This window comes from Pinus tabuliformis, chromosome 2_2 (genome assembly GCF_031772625.1).
Source record: "Pinus tabuliformis cultivar Carrire ecotype Pingquan chromosome 2_2, CPIR1, whole genome shotgun sequence".
NCBI lineage: Eukaryota > Viridiplantae > Streptophyta > Pinopsida > Pinales > Pinaceae > Pinus > Pinus tabuliformis.
The window spans coordinates 606,253,760-606,267,672 of NC_142300.1; positions in this window are offsets into that span (position 1 = coordinate 606,253,760).

A 13,913-nucleotide genomic window follows, 5' to 3' on the forward strand; every position below is an offset into this window, starting at 1 on the left:
GGGCAGTTTGTAAAAGGGCCATGGATTTAGATATCTGGCCATGAATGTAAAGCTCTTGTAAATATTTGTTCTATGTGAATATAAGTATGATTTGCATGAATTGATAATGTTCTTGATTTTCAATGCGCCCTTGTGTGTGTTTCAAGTTACGGGTCGATTGCTTGTTTTACAGCGCGCACATGTATTCTGGCAATTTCTCATGTCTATTGATTTCATTAAATTGATTGTGTTTAATGAATTCTGAGAAATGATACTATGCATGTATCCAGCGGTTGATTTTAACTGTGGGTTGTAAGGTGTGAATGGCCTTTTTATTTCTCCACGTATTATTTGACTTGAGGCGCTCGGCATTATTGTTATAATTCGGACCTCTATCATATGCATAGGGATAACTGTGATTAATGGCTTTTAAATTCCCATGTGCATTTGCTGTGGCAACGATTTAATATAATTTGCAACGGTATGGATTGTGGGATCCATCATTCAGAGGTGGAGCAATAGCAGAGTAACTGTTAGAGAAGTCAATCACGGTTTGGTCGAACCATTGCAAACATATACATCCATTGATTTATTGCGGCCTGGAAATAAGAGCGCTCGGTTATTAATTCAATTGCTGTGCGAATCAAGAGCGTTGTCGTGCTATCATCGCGCGAGACATCGATGTTGATGGAGGGAGCCATCGTATAATTCCGAGAATAATCTAGGAGTTGGAAGGAATGTTGGTCTTGGAAATTGAGCTTAGTGAGGACCGAAAGCCATGATTTGAGCTACCCAAACAGCGTGACTGGCGCCTCATTTGAAGGCTGCATTTAATTGTATAGGGTCGTTGGTTGCCTGAGAAGTTACAATTATATATTCATTGACTGAAAGCCGCATAGGGACAGCGATATGTATGCTGGTGGTAAGGCGTATGTGTATCTTGTATGTCATGTGCTATATGTGCCTTTGTACATGGTAACGCCATCGATCATCTTAAATTAAGGATGAGAACAGCTTTCGGTTAGTATATATATGCCTTCGTCCATAGTAAGATTACATTATAATGTTGTGTTATTGGTATTTGAACTCTGGTCAATAACAAGGTAGGGCGCACACCTTGATTGAATCAGCCATATATATATATATATATATATATATATATATATATATATATATATATATATATTGAGATTATTTATAGAACTAAGGATTTGTGAATTGGGTGTAATTCCAAGCATGGTTTTGTAAATCGTAAGATTATAACGCCTTGAATCAAGCTTTTATATGCATGGGTGGAGAATGATCCTGGTAGGAGCGGCCTGGAGAGGCTAGGCTGCATCAACATTCAACTTCAATTTCTTGAGTGTGATGTCGTTGTTCCGAAGAGAGACGACATCCTAAAAGCTTGGCTCAAAGAAATTGAATTTATGTTGTAAGAAAGATGATCGAGATGATTGTGCTATTATAGGTGTTGGTGTTGAAGTCATATGGAATGTTGTTTGATAATTAGTTGGTGAAATCACTTGAAGATGTTGATCAAATATAAACTATTTTCATACAAATATACTTTAAGGGGCATCAAATTATTTTAAATATTACAAATATTGTACCTTGTCGGCTAGTTATGTACCCTGACAATTGTTGATCTACTCATAGTTGATGTTCTAATTGTTGCACTTTATTAACAATTCCATGAAAATAATAAATAGCATTGACATCTTCTACTTTTACTCTCCTCCCTTCTCTAAACCCCTGTCTCTCCTCCTGATGTAGTTGGCATTAAGATTTTTCTCTCTTAAAACCTAATTCTCATGGGTAGACTTTTCTCGAGGTTGAGTTACTGTCGTGACAATAATTCTCAAATTAGAAATTATTGAATTTATATCTGATTGCATGTCGATGATAAATATATTGGGAAAATATTAAAAATATTGGGCTCTGTGATATAATGTTTGTTCTAACTCTTTCTAGTGGATATAGTGGATATATTTTCATTCCCTTGAACTATGAGTCTATCTTGAAATTTATTTTCATGAGCAGTTATTTTCTCACTCTCGTCGACCAATTGTTGTACAAACTATTGGATTTCAATAGGTGGATCATTAATTCCACTTGGATTTTTGTTATTAAGTTTGTCTATTTCCTCGTTCTAACATTCTAACTAAATCTCCATTTTTTAATTGTTGTCTTTGCTAAACTTGCTACAATCCAACATCCAATTTTGTAAGTATCGTTATTCAATGCATCTTTAAGAATCAAATTATTTTTTAATCATTATATATTGATAATTAGTTACAAATACATGTTTTATGATGGTAGAACTTTAAATCTTTGTTTTTTCATTTTATGTAATGTATTGGTTTGTTTGTTTGTGTTTGTATGTCTATAAATTATTGAACACAAAAAAACAATTAGACTAACTTTATACCAATAAATTATGTGATGATTTTAAGCATGCATAGTATCCAATGCAAGAATTAAACTTCAAATGAATTGAATGCTTGCATAACTTATATATGTTAAATTTAATAAAAGTTCACTTATTTTAGTAAATGACCATGACATCATAAATGACAATGTATTCTTTTTTGTAACCACCACTATTCAATGTGAGTATTTTAAAATGACAACTATTTCTAATTAATATATTCTTATTATTAATTACAATTTTATCTTTTATGGTAGAATTTCAAATTCTTTTGATTATAGTTTATTTTGTGTATATGTTATATAATGGTTTTAACCAAACATAAATATCATATGTTGGAGAACTTACCTTTGGTCCATGGCAGTTAGTACTTGGTATTTGAACCTATGGTTTTGGACCATGGTACCTCGTCAAAAGTGTTGATCTCATGCAATTTCATGGTTGGTTCATGGTATTAGTCCGACAGTTTTTGATCCTATGGTTTTGGCCCGTGGTATTGCATCCAAATGTTTTGATCTCACGTACTTTCATGGTTGGCTCATGGTATTAGTCCAACAGTTTTTTGATCCTATGGTTTTGGCCCGTGGTATTGTGAAAGGCCTAAGACTATAAAAGAGGAAGGAGATCATTTGGCAAAGCTTCTTCTGAATTATCGAATATCTGATAAAGTGCTAGATCTGGAATATTGTGATTGGGTTTTGGTGCAGATATGGATCTAAATGAAGAAGGAACCTGAGCGTAAGGAGAAGGATAAGTTCTATTGATGGGTCAAAATCTTAAGGCTGGAATAGTGGTATCTCTATATGATTTTGATCTGTGATATGTGGCATACGCTTGATCTATAAATCTAATAATCTGGTTCTGAATTATTGATGCTTGTTTTATTTTACACATTTTATGATCTGGGTATGTCTGATGTAACAACTGCAAAGTTATAAGGAAATATTTGCAGATCTGTATGCGGGTTGGCTTTGGTGAAATCAGATATTGATGATGCAAGTGTAGTTGATGGGTTTTTGATGTTCTTGGATCCAGTTTTAAAATTTATGAAAAGTGGTCCTTGAAAGAAAAGAAGTAGGGGGTTGTAGCTCCCTTCCAGGAGAGACTGGAAGGGAGCTACAACGAGAGAGAGTTGTAGCTCTCTGCAGGTTGCAGCCTGCGTACTGGTAAAGGACTGAACCAGTAAAAAACCATTCTAAAAGGAGTTTCTAATTTGAAATAAGATAGAGACATATTGCAGCAGGTGGTTTTCACCCACATTGGGTTTCCACCTTACATCTTGTGTTCTTTGGTGTGACTATCTGTTTTCTTTGTTCATGCTCATTATTTTATGGTACTGAAATGGAAAAATAATTCAAAGAATAAATAAGGAATATTTATTAAAAGAACTTGATAATACTAATTCAACCCCCTCTCAGTATTATTTCCAACACAGAAAGCATACCACTCACAACTATAAATATGGAAGTGTTGTTGCCCCTAGTCTTCCACAACCTATAAATTTGACACCATAACAATTGGAGGAAAAAAGAGCAAAAGGGCATTGTTACAGTTGTGATAGCAAATACACTAAAGGTCATAAGTGTGCTGAGAAGACATTATTCTACATAGATTGTGAAGAGGAAGAAGAAAAGGAGCAAGAAAGGTCAAAAGAAGGAGATATACTCCAGGAACAAATCCTAGATGAAGAACAAATAAATCCGACCATATCTTGTAATGCATTGGCGGGAATTACCACTCCTCAAACCATCAAGATAGAAGGACAAATCAAGAAGAAAAAGGTAATAGTGTTGATTGATTCAGGAAGCACCCACAATTTTTTTCATTGTAGGGTAGCAAAAGAATTGAATTGCTTCCTATATCCAGCACCAGAGTGTCAAGTGATGATTGCAAATGGAGGAACAATAAATTGCTCTGGAAAGTGCCATAATATAAATCTATCCATGGGAGAATATGTATTGACTAGCCCAATGCTTTCCATTCCAATGGGAGGTGTTGATGTTGTACTAGGAGTCCAATGGCTACATTCCTTGGGTACAATAGATTTCAATTTTCAAGAAATTTTCATCAAATTTTCTATGGAAGGAAAGGAAGTTGAATTAAGGGGTATTACAGGGAAACCAGGAAAGATAATTGGCTCTAATGGCATGATAAAGCTTCTAAAAAAGGAGTAAAGAGGTGTAATTGCACAATTATGTTCGCTAGATGTTTCCACATTGGAATCGTCTATTTCTCCAGATCTCCAAAAAGTCCTGGACAATCATTCCAAGGTATTTGAGACTCCAAAAGGTCTCCCACCTATGTGTGATCATGATCATGCTATTCATCTGATTCCAGGAAGTGTTCCTCCAAACATCAGTCCGTTCAGATATCCCTATGTCCAAAAAATGTGAAATTGAATGTATGGTTGCAGAAATGCTAGACGCTGGTATAATTCAACTGAGTCAAAGTTCTTTCTCAGCTCCAGTAGTATTGGTGCAAAAGAAGGATGGATCATGGTGCATTTGTCTGGATTATAGGGAGCTCAACAAGCTCACTATTAAAGATAAGTTCCCCATTCATGCTATTGATGAATTACTAGATGAATTGCATGGATCAATTTACTTCACCAAGTTGGATCTTTGTTCGAGATATCATCAAATCAGAATGAAGATTGAAGACATTTCGAAAATGGCATTTAGAACTCATGATGGTCATTATGAATTTTTGGTCATGCCTTTTGGCCTTACCAATGCACCTTCAACATTTCAAGGTTTGATGAATTCAATTTTCAAACCATTCCTTAGAAAATTTGTGTTAGTATTTTTTGATGATATACTAATCTACAGCAAGTCTTGGAAGGATCATGTTGAACATGTTGACAGGGTGCTACAACTATTGGAGGAGAAAAAATTATACGAAAAAAATCCAAATGTTTCTTTGGAGTCCAGGAGGTGGAATATTTGGGTCATATTGTATCTCATGAAGGAGTTAAGGTAGACCCTAGCAAAATTAAGGCCATTAAGGAATGGAAAATCCCCACATCCATAAAGCATATGCAAGGCTTTCTTGGGTTGAAAAGGTATTATCGCAAGTTTGTTAAGAATTATGGGAGAGTAGCAGCACCTCTAACAAAATTATTGAAGAAAGATTCATTTTCATGGACTCTGGAAGCAATAAAGGCCTTTGAACATCTTAAAGAGGCAATGTGCCAAGCACCAGACTTAGCTACACCAGACTTCACAAAAACCTTTATTGTGGAATGTGATGCTTCAAGAAATGGAATTGGTGTTGTTCTAATGCAAGATGAAAGAACCATTGGAAAGTTTTTAAGCAAAGCTATTTATGAGAAGGAAATGTTGGCAATACTCCATGCACTTAAGAAATGGCAACCCTACCTAATGGGAAGACACTCCAAGGTAAAAACTGATCATGATAGCCTTAAATACTTTTTAGAGAAAAGATTATCCTCTGAAGAGCAACAAAAGTGGGTCACAAAGATGTTGGGTTATGGCTTTGAAACCATCTACAAAAAGGGGAAGCAAAATGTGGTGGCAGATGCACTCTCAAGAAAGGATGAGGATGTGGAAGCATTGTTGTGTGCCATTTCTATTATCCAACCAGATTGGATAAATGAAGAAATGGGGGAATGGAAGAATGACGAAGAAGTGTGGGCACTTATTCGAAAGCTACAACAAGATTCCAGTACTTCTGATACATTTAGCTGGAAAAATGATTCGTTATGGTACAAAGATCGCTTATACCTCTGTAAGAATTCCCAACTAAAACCAAAGATTCTTATGGAATTGCACACTTCTCCCTTAGGAGGGCACCGAGGATTTTTAAAAATGTACCATAGGGTTAAGAAGGAATTTTTTGGGGATGGCCTTAAATCAGATATTCAAAAGTTTGTGGCGGAATTTTTGGTTTGCCAGACAAAATAAAGTTGAAACAATTAAGACATCGGGTCTATTACAACCTTTATCCATTCCAAGCCAACATTCGGAGGAGGTTTCAATGGATTTTATCACAGGTTTACCCAAGTCTGAGGGAAAGAGTGTCATCATGGTGGTAGTTGATAGACTTACCAAGTATGCACACTTTTGTGCATTATCACATCCATTTAAAGCCAATATAATTTCTACTGCATTTACGGAAATATTTCAAAAGCTACATGGAAACCCAAAGATTATTGTAAGTGACAGAGATCCCATTTTCACTGGAAATTTTTGGACAGAATTATTTTCTTATCTTGGTACTCAGTTAGCTCATAGCTCATCTTATCATCCTCAATCTGATGGGCAAACTGAGATAGTAAACAAATGTTTGGAAGGATATCTTCGTTGCTTTGTATCTAATAAATAGACACAATGGGTCAAATGGTTGCCTCTGGCTGAATGGTGGTATAACACTTCCTTCCATACATCAACAAAAATGACCCCATTTATGGCACTTTATTGGTATCAACCACCATCCATCACATCATATTTAAGAGAAAATTCTAAGGTTCAGGTAGTGGAACATCACATTGAACATCAACAACAAGTCCTCCAACTCTTAAAGTATAACCTCGTGTTGGCACAAAATAGAATGAAACAACAGGCAGATCAACATCGCAGTGAAAAAGGTTTTGATGTAGGTGATTGGGTATTCCTACGGCTACAACCATATAAGAAAATGTCCCTAAAGCAAGCTAAGAAGGATAACAAATTATCACCAAAGTATTATGGTCTGTACAAGGTGTTGCAAAAGATTGGTACTATGGCATACAAATTGGAGCTTCTTGCAGCTTCTCGATTGCACCCAGTTTTCCATGTTTCATGTTTAAAAAAGATTATAGGTGACAAGCTCCCAGTTCAAACAATATTGCCAGAACTTGACGAGGAAGGAAAAATTATATTGGAACCGGAAGCAGTCATAGAAACAAGAACTCGACAGCTACGAAATCGATCAATTCCAGAGTATCTTATCAAGTGGAAGAACTTATCCGCTGAAGATTCCACATGGGAGGATGAGAATTTTATGCAAAAGTATCTAGAACTACTCAAACGTTGAGGACAACACTTTTTTGAAGGAGAGGGGCATGTTGGGTCCCTATAATACTAGTGATTACCCCATTACTATTGTAGTTATACCCCTTATTTATATCGTTGTGCCCCTATTACCCCCATATTGTTATTTATGTGCCCCATACAATCCCTCTATTGTTATTTTTGTGGCTTTATATTATTATTGTTAGGTCGGCTGGATTATATTGTGACTCCTTAGACTCCTATATATAGAAAGGAGGTTTTGTCATTTGTATCATCCAAGAATTGTTCATTTATGTAATGTAAAGGAGGTTGCCCCCTCGAAGAGGCTGAATTCTATGGCATTGATCTATCTTTTCTATATTTTCCTGAGCTGGTTTCATAACATTGATCTATATTTTCTATCTTTTCTTGAGCTGGTTTCATAACATTTGGTATCAGAGCTTTGGATTCTAGGGTTTCGCTGCTCCAAACAGGTCATCGTGGAATTTTTGCTATAACTTTGTTTCTATGAGGTTTTAGAAGTTGCAAAAAAACCCATTTGAGAAGAAATCGCACTGAACCTCTGATCCAAATTTCAGAGCTTTTCGCACTATATATTTGGAAATATGATCTGAGGAAGTTGGTCTTTTTGCAAACTCCTGAATTACATTCCAAATAGGTGACCTGGGGAAAATCATCATAACTTTCTCTATGGGGATCGGATTGAAATTTCATAAGAAGGTACAGAAATAGGATGGACTATAGTTTCATGTATGCATTTTTCAGATCCAAAGGTCGAAACAGTGACTTGTGGCACGTCGTACAAGTTCACTCTACTGAACAAGTCTATAATCAAGTCACTGTGGGAGATTTCGCATAACTCTTCCTTGGAGAATCCAATTTGGCTGAGACTTGTGGCATTGGAAAGAGGACATAGAGGGCTACTGCAGATCACAAATTCAAAACTAAATGATCAAAAAGCAAAGAGATACATCAGAGGCAATATCGAGCTCCTACAAAGTGAAAAAAGGTGTGTAGATTTTCTTAAATTTTTTCTTAGGTTTGGTTTGAAAATTTATTTTGAATGAATTCAAAGGGCATAATAGAGCATTAGTATCGGTAACTGATTCCCTGAGGAAAGAAAATGCAAACACCTAGTAAGGAACCTGAAAGCTCTAGCATGACTCATGAAGAAGAAGAATAAATGTTATATGATATATCAAAATTACAAGAACAAGTGAAACGAGTGTCACTCGCACAAAAAACAACAGAATCTAAGATGGATGGTTTAAGGAAAGATGTATAAGCTAATATGGATGGTTTAAAGAAGGGCGTAGAAGCTAAGATGGATAGCATGGAAGTTAAGGTGAATGGCATGGATGCTAAAATTGATGGCATGGATGATAAGATGGAAGAATTGAAGGTAAATATGAATACATTGCTACAATAAATGGTCACTAAGGGTGAAAGGGTACTAAAGGAAACTCACGATGAGAACAAAAGAAATGTTAATCATGATTCCATAGACTCTAATGTTGGATAAAAGACTCACCATGTTCTAAAAATTGATATGAGGAAGTTTGATGGCAAGGATCCCACCATATCTTGTAATGCATTGGCAGGAATTACCACTCCTCAAACCATCAAGATACAAGGACAAATTAACAAGAAAAAGGTAATAGTGTTGATTGATTCAGGAAGCACCCACAATTTTATTCATTGTAAGGTAGCAAAAGAATTGAATTTCTTCCTATATCAAGCACCAGAGTGTCCAGTGATGATTGCAAATGTAGGAACAATAAATTGCTCTGGAAAGTGCCATAATATCAAGCTATCCATGGGAGAATATGTATTGACTAGCCCAATGCTTTCCATTCCAATGGGAGGTGCTGATGTTGTATTAGGAGTCCAATGGCTACAATACTTGGGTACAATAGCTTTTAATTTTCAAGAACTTTTCATCGAATTTTCTACGGAAGGAAAGGAAGTCGAATTAAGGGGTATTGCAGGGAGGTTGGGGCCTGCCCGATTTTATTCTCACACTTCTCCTGGCTTTGAAATACAGAGGGGTCTCCCTCTTTCGCTTTTCCTTCAGCTTAGGAGGTGTACTAAGGGTGGCCAGCACGGCTGCTGCCTCCCTTGCAAGAATTTCCGCTGTCTTCTCTTTTGGTTTTCCTTTCTCAGGGCTTCCTATAGAAGGCCTTGTATCAGCTGATTTTTGGCTTCCTGTAGAAGCCGTTTTTGGTTTTCCTGTAGAAACAGCTGGCGCCGTTTTAACCTGTTTGGCTGAGGGTGCTTTGCTTTTTAACTTGGTTGAGGTTGCCTTCGAGGTGCCTTTACTGACATGGACTTGTCCCGTCCTTTCCACCCTACTCTGTAGCCTTTTCTCTCTGGGTGTCAATGTGGATATGTCACCCTCCTTTTCGGCAACTTGGGGTTTCTCTTGCATCCATTTATGTTCTTTCTTCGGTGCTTTGGCCGCATTTTCTTGGCCTTTCCCTTTCTTCTTTGTGTGTACTGACTCCCTCTCCTCGCTGCTGGAGGAGGTGATCTCCTCGATCAACATTTTGATATCGCCATCCTTAGTCATATTTCAGAAGGCTTCCCACGAGAGAGGGACAGTGTAGGTGTGGAGTGCATCCTCCACGAGGAGCTTAATGAGCCCATGATGGGCTACCTGGTCTGACGTGACCTCTCGTAATTTGGTGGCACATTCAGTGATGGATTGCAGAAGGAAGTAAGGAATACTTAGCTTGTTTTCTGAAGGTAGGTCCATTTGGTGTCTCAATTCTGTGAGCAGCCGGAAATGGTACCCATATACGATGCTGAATCATCCTTCGCACGTGATATACTTCATGATTTGGAGGCTGACCCCACTCCAAAGCAGCTGTAGACTAGCTCTGCGAACCCCGTTCTTATCCTCTGAGAATTGCTCCTCCGGTGGGAAGAACTCCTTTTTAGCCTTCTGGCCTAATTTCCTCTCCTCCTTGTCCCACGGTACCCCCATTGGGAGGTCAGTGACCCGACTGATGAATTTTGGGGTGAGTCTGAGATTCAAACCCCTGAAATTGACAATGGCCAGTGTTTTTTATTTTCGCTTCAAAGCTCGCAGGAACTCCTCCACCACCTCATCATCATAGCCTTGAAGCTTGTCGTAGAACGACATCCATCGTGCACAAGTGAAGAATTCTACCACCTCCGAGTTCTCCCGTAGCTTCTTTGAGTCTGTCGGTTCCCTTCTGATGAATCCACCCAGCATGGTGAAAGCCTGCTATGTTAGCCGGAGGTGGCGGGTGCGTATCAAAAGATGGCCTTTCGGATTTATTTGGGACAGAGCGTATAACTACGCCTTGTGTCACGCACACAATTCGTGAATTCTTGACTATCTACAGATGAGCCTTGACAGGGGCTCAATTACGAACCACATCCTGTAGGAAACCCCACATATACTACGATGACACTTTTCATGCAAAAGGAAGATGATGCTTGCAATTTTATGCTCAGATTGTAGTTTTACATTTTTGAGAACGTCGACTTCGCCACCCTTCAAACCAATTGCATGGGAGGAACGGTTCAGTCTTACCTTTTCCAATTCGCCACCTTTGACGTGAATAGATCAATTTTCCTCTGTAGCGGCTAGCTTCCTGTAGCGCAGCTTCCTGTAGAAGTCGCGCACAGGTTCCGGAGAGAACGGTAGTGGTTTTGTGCCTTCTCTGCCACCACCAAACATCTGAACGAGCCGAGGACTTGGAGTAACAAGCTTCAGAGAAATTCGGACGCTTACTCGACTGCAAAACGGCTAGTGATAAATGAGTGGAGTGACGATCTAGCCGGTGGATTTGAATCTTGTCCGAACTCGTGGCGCGAGGGTGAGTTGTCCCTGCCGAACCATTGGACGACGTCACCTACTCATTTCACTACAAGTCTCCTTTACTGCCGCATCATTCCCTGCAGATCCGTCGCCGCCATTTCCGTTATATCGCCGCTTCTCCCCGACTGGACGCTTCTCACGTGTCCATTACCCATTTTGCTTGCCACGACAAACACTTTCCAAATCTGACTAGACCATCTGACTGGTCGTGGTGGCTAGTTGAATGTCTACCCGACTGCTCAACCCATTCATTTCCACACTTGCAAACATTTCAAAGCATAGTTCATGTAATTTGACGAAAATAGGGTGAGGCACTTACCTGTGTGGCCGCAACGTTATTTTCAGGTTTCAGGACGAGGGTGATTGTATTTTCTTGTTGCTGCTTCGTGCACAGGCACGGGGGTTCCTCGTCACAGACTACTATTGGTTGCAACACTTATTACTTGGCTGCGGATGGCGCATGTGCCTGCTCTGTGTGTTGCAGGCGCCTTGATGGTGTGCACTCTCGCTTGATGAACTGCTATGGGATTCCTGTAGGATGTCCTGTAGCAGTTTCTCCTCATCGGGTGCATGCCGAAACGGTGGAGACGGTGGCATCACAGTCACGATCGCAAGACCCTCGGATGGCTTTGACAAGTAGTGCATGGTGTCTCTGCATCCTCTTTTCCCATTTGAGAATCGCTTCCTCTGATAATTCAATGTTCTGATTTGACTGTGCAGGTATCTCCATTGCATGGCAACTGGGGTGGTAGAAGGAGGCGACATCAGTGCGTGATGGAGAAAACATTAGCTTGCATACCTCCGTGTTGGACGTCGGGCGTTAGATCTCCCCACACAGTCGGTTCTGGGCTGTCCAAAGCTACTACAGGAAGTTTCCTTTAGAAATACATAACTTCCTGTAGAAAGTCCTGCAGCTTCCTGCAGGAGGCTAAACTGTGATCAAATCACGCCCAGACCTTGGAAGAGATGAGTGTTTCCGGAGGGAGTGCTGGTGAGGTCGCCTGGTAGCATAGTAGGGACGCTTGTCTTTGAGTTGAGGGGCCTCTTTTCCTGCATGGAATACCTACAACCTACATGCATTGCCACATCTTGAACTTGTTTTCCCTGTTTTTTTTTTGTTTTTTTTTTTTTTTTTTATTTTATTTTTTTTTTTTTTTTTGAAAGACAACAGAGGCGCCTCCATGAGGTTTTAACCCTTACCATCTGCCTTGAGCACCTCAGAGAGGTTTTCACCCTTACCATCTGCCTTGAGCACCTCAGAGAGGTTTTCACTCAAGGGTATTTTTCAAACATTTCCAGAAAGATAGCAGGGATGCCTCAATGAGGTTTTCACCCCTACCATCTGCCTTGGGAGCCTCAGAAAGGTTTTCACCCAAGGATCTTTATTATCTCTTTTCCTTTTTTTTTTTTTTTTAAGATCTTTAGGGTATCCCAAAACAGAGGCAGAACCCTTCTCTATGAGCAGCACTGATTTTTCCACAGTTTGGATGAATTCTTGCCTTGAAAGAGGTTTTCTGTAGATCTTTAGTCGATGCCCATTGACAGGCATAGGGATGGCCTCCTCATTAATGGTCCGAATAAGAATAGATCCATTGCCATTACATTTTTCCACTGCATATGGTCCCAACCATCTGGTTCTCAGCTTCCCCTTAAAATCCTTATGCCTGGAATCATACAACAGCGCCCAATCTCCCGGCTAAAATTGCTTGTCATGGAGGTGTTGGTCATGCCACACATTCCTCTGAAGTTGAACCACTTCTGAGTGGAGAAGGGCCTGCATTCGGTGCTCGTCCAATCCATTCAGCTGCAATAACCTTTCTTGTTGGGCATGGCTGAGATCCAGGTCTAGCTGAGCTGCCATCCTCAAGGTGTTGTATTCAAACTCAATTGACGGCAAAGCTCTCTTCCCATAGACCAACTCATAAGGTGTGAAGCCAGGTTGTGGTCTTCCAAGTGGTGTTGTAAGCCCACGTGGCCTCAACCAGGCGATCTGCCCAATATTTCATGTTGTTGCTCACCACCTTAGTCAAGATCCCTTCCAATGCTCTATTAGTGACTTCCACCTACCCATTTTCTTGAGGATGATAGGGGGTGGAAGTCCTATGCTTGACTTTGTGATGAGCAAGTAGGTCTTCAATTAAGTTGGAGGTGAACTGGCTTCCTTGGTCGGTGACTAGCTCTCTTGGGTAGCCAAATTTGTAGAAGATGTTCTCTCTTAAGAACTCGGCCACCTTTTCTTCTGTCGCTCCTTTGATTGCCTTGGTTTCTGCCCACTTTGTCAGGTAGTCTGTGCACATAATGAAGTAAGACCTTTTCCTCGAAGGAGGGTTGATTGGACCCACAAAATCCATACCCCACTTCTCAAATGGCTCAAGAATCACTTGAGGTTGGAGAGGCATTTCATCCCTTGGAGTCGGTTTCCCCATTCTTTGGCATCGGTCACATTGGCTGATATACCTTATGACATCTTGATGAAGAGTGGGCCAATAGTAGCCTGCCTGCAGGATTTTGAAGGCAGTCCTTTTGGCTGCAAAATGTCGTCCACAAAGGTCCATCATGACAGGTTAGGAGGATATCAAAGACTTTCTCCTCCCTTACACAACGCCTTAAGATCTGATCAGGGCCAAGCTTGAACAGGTTGCCC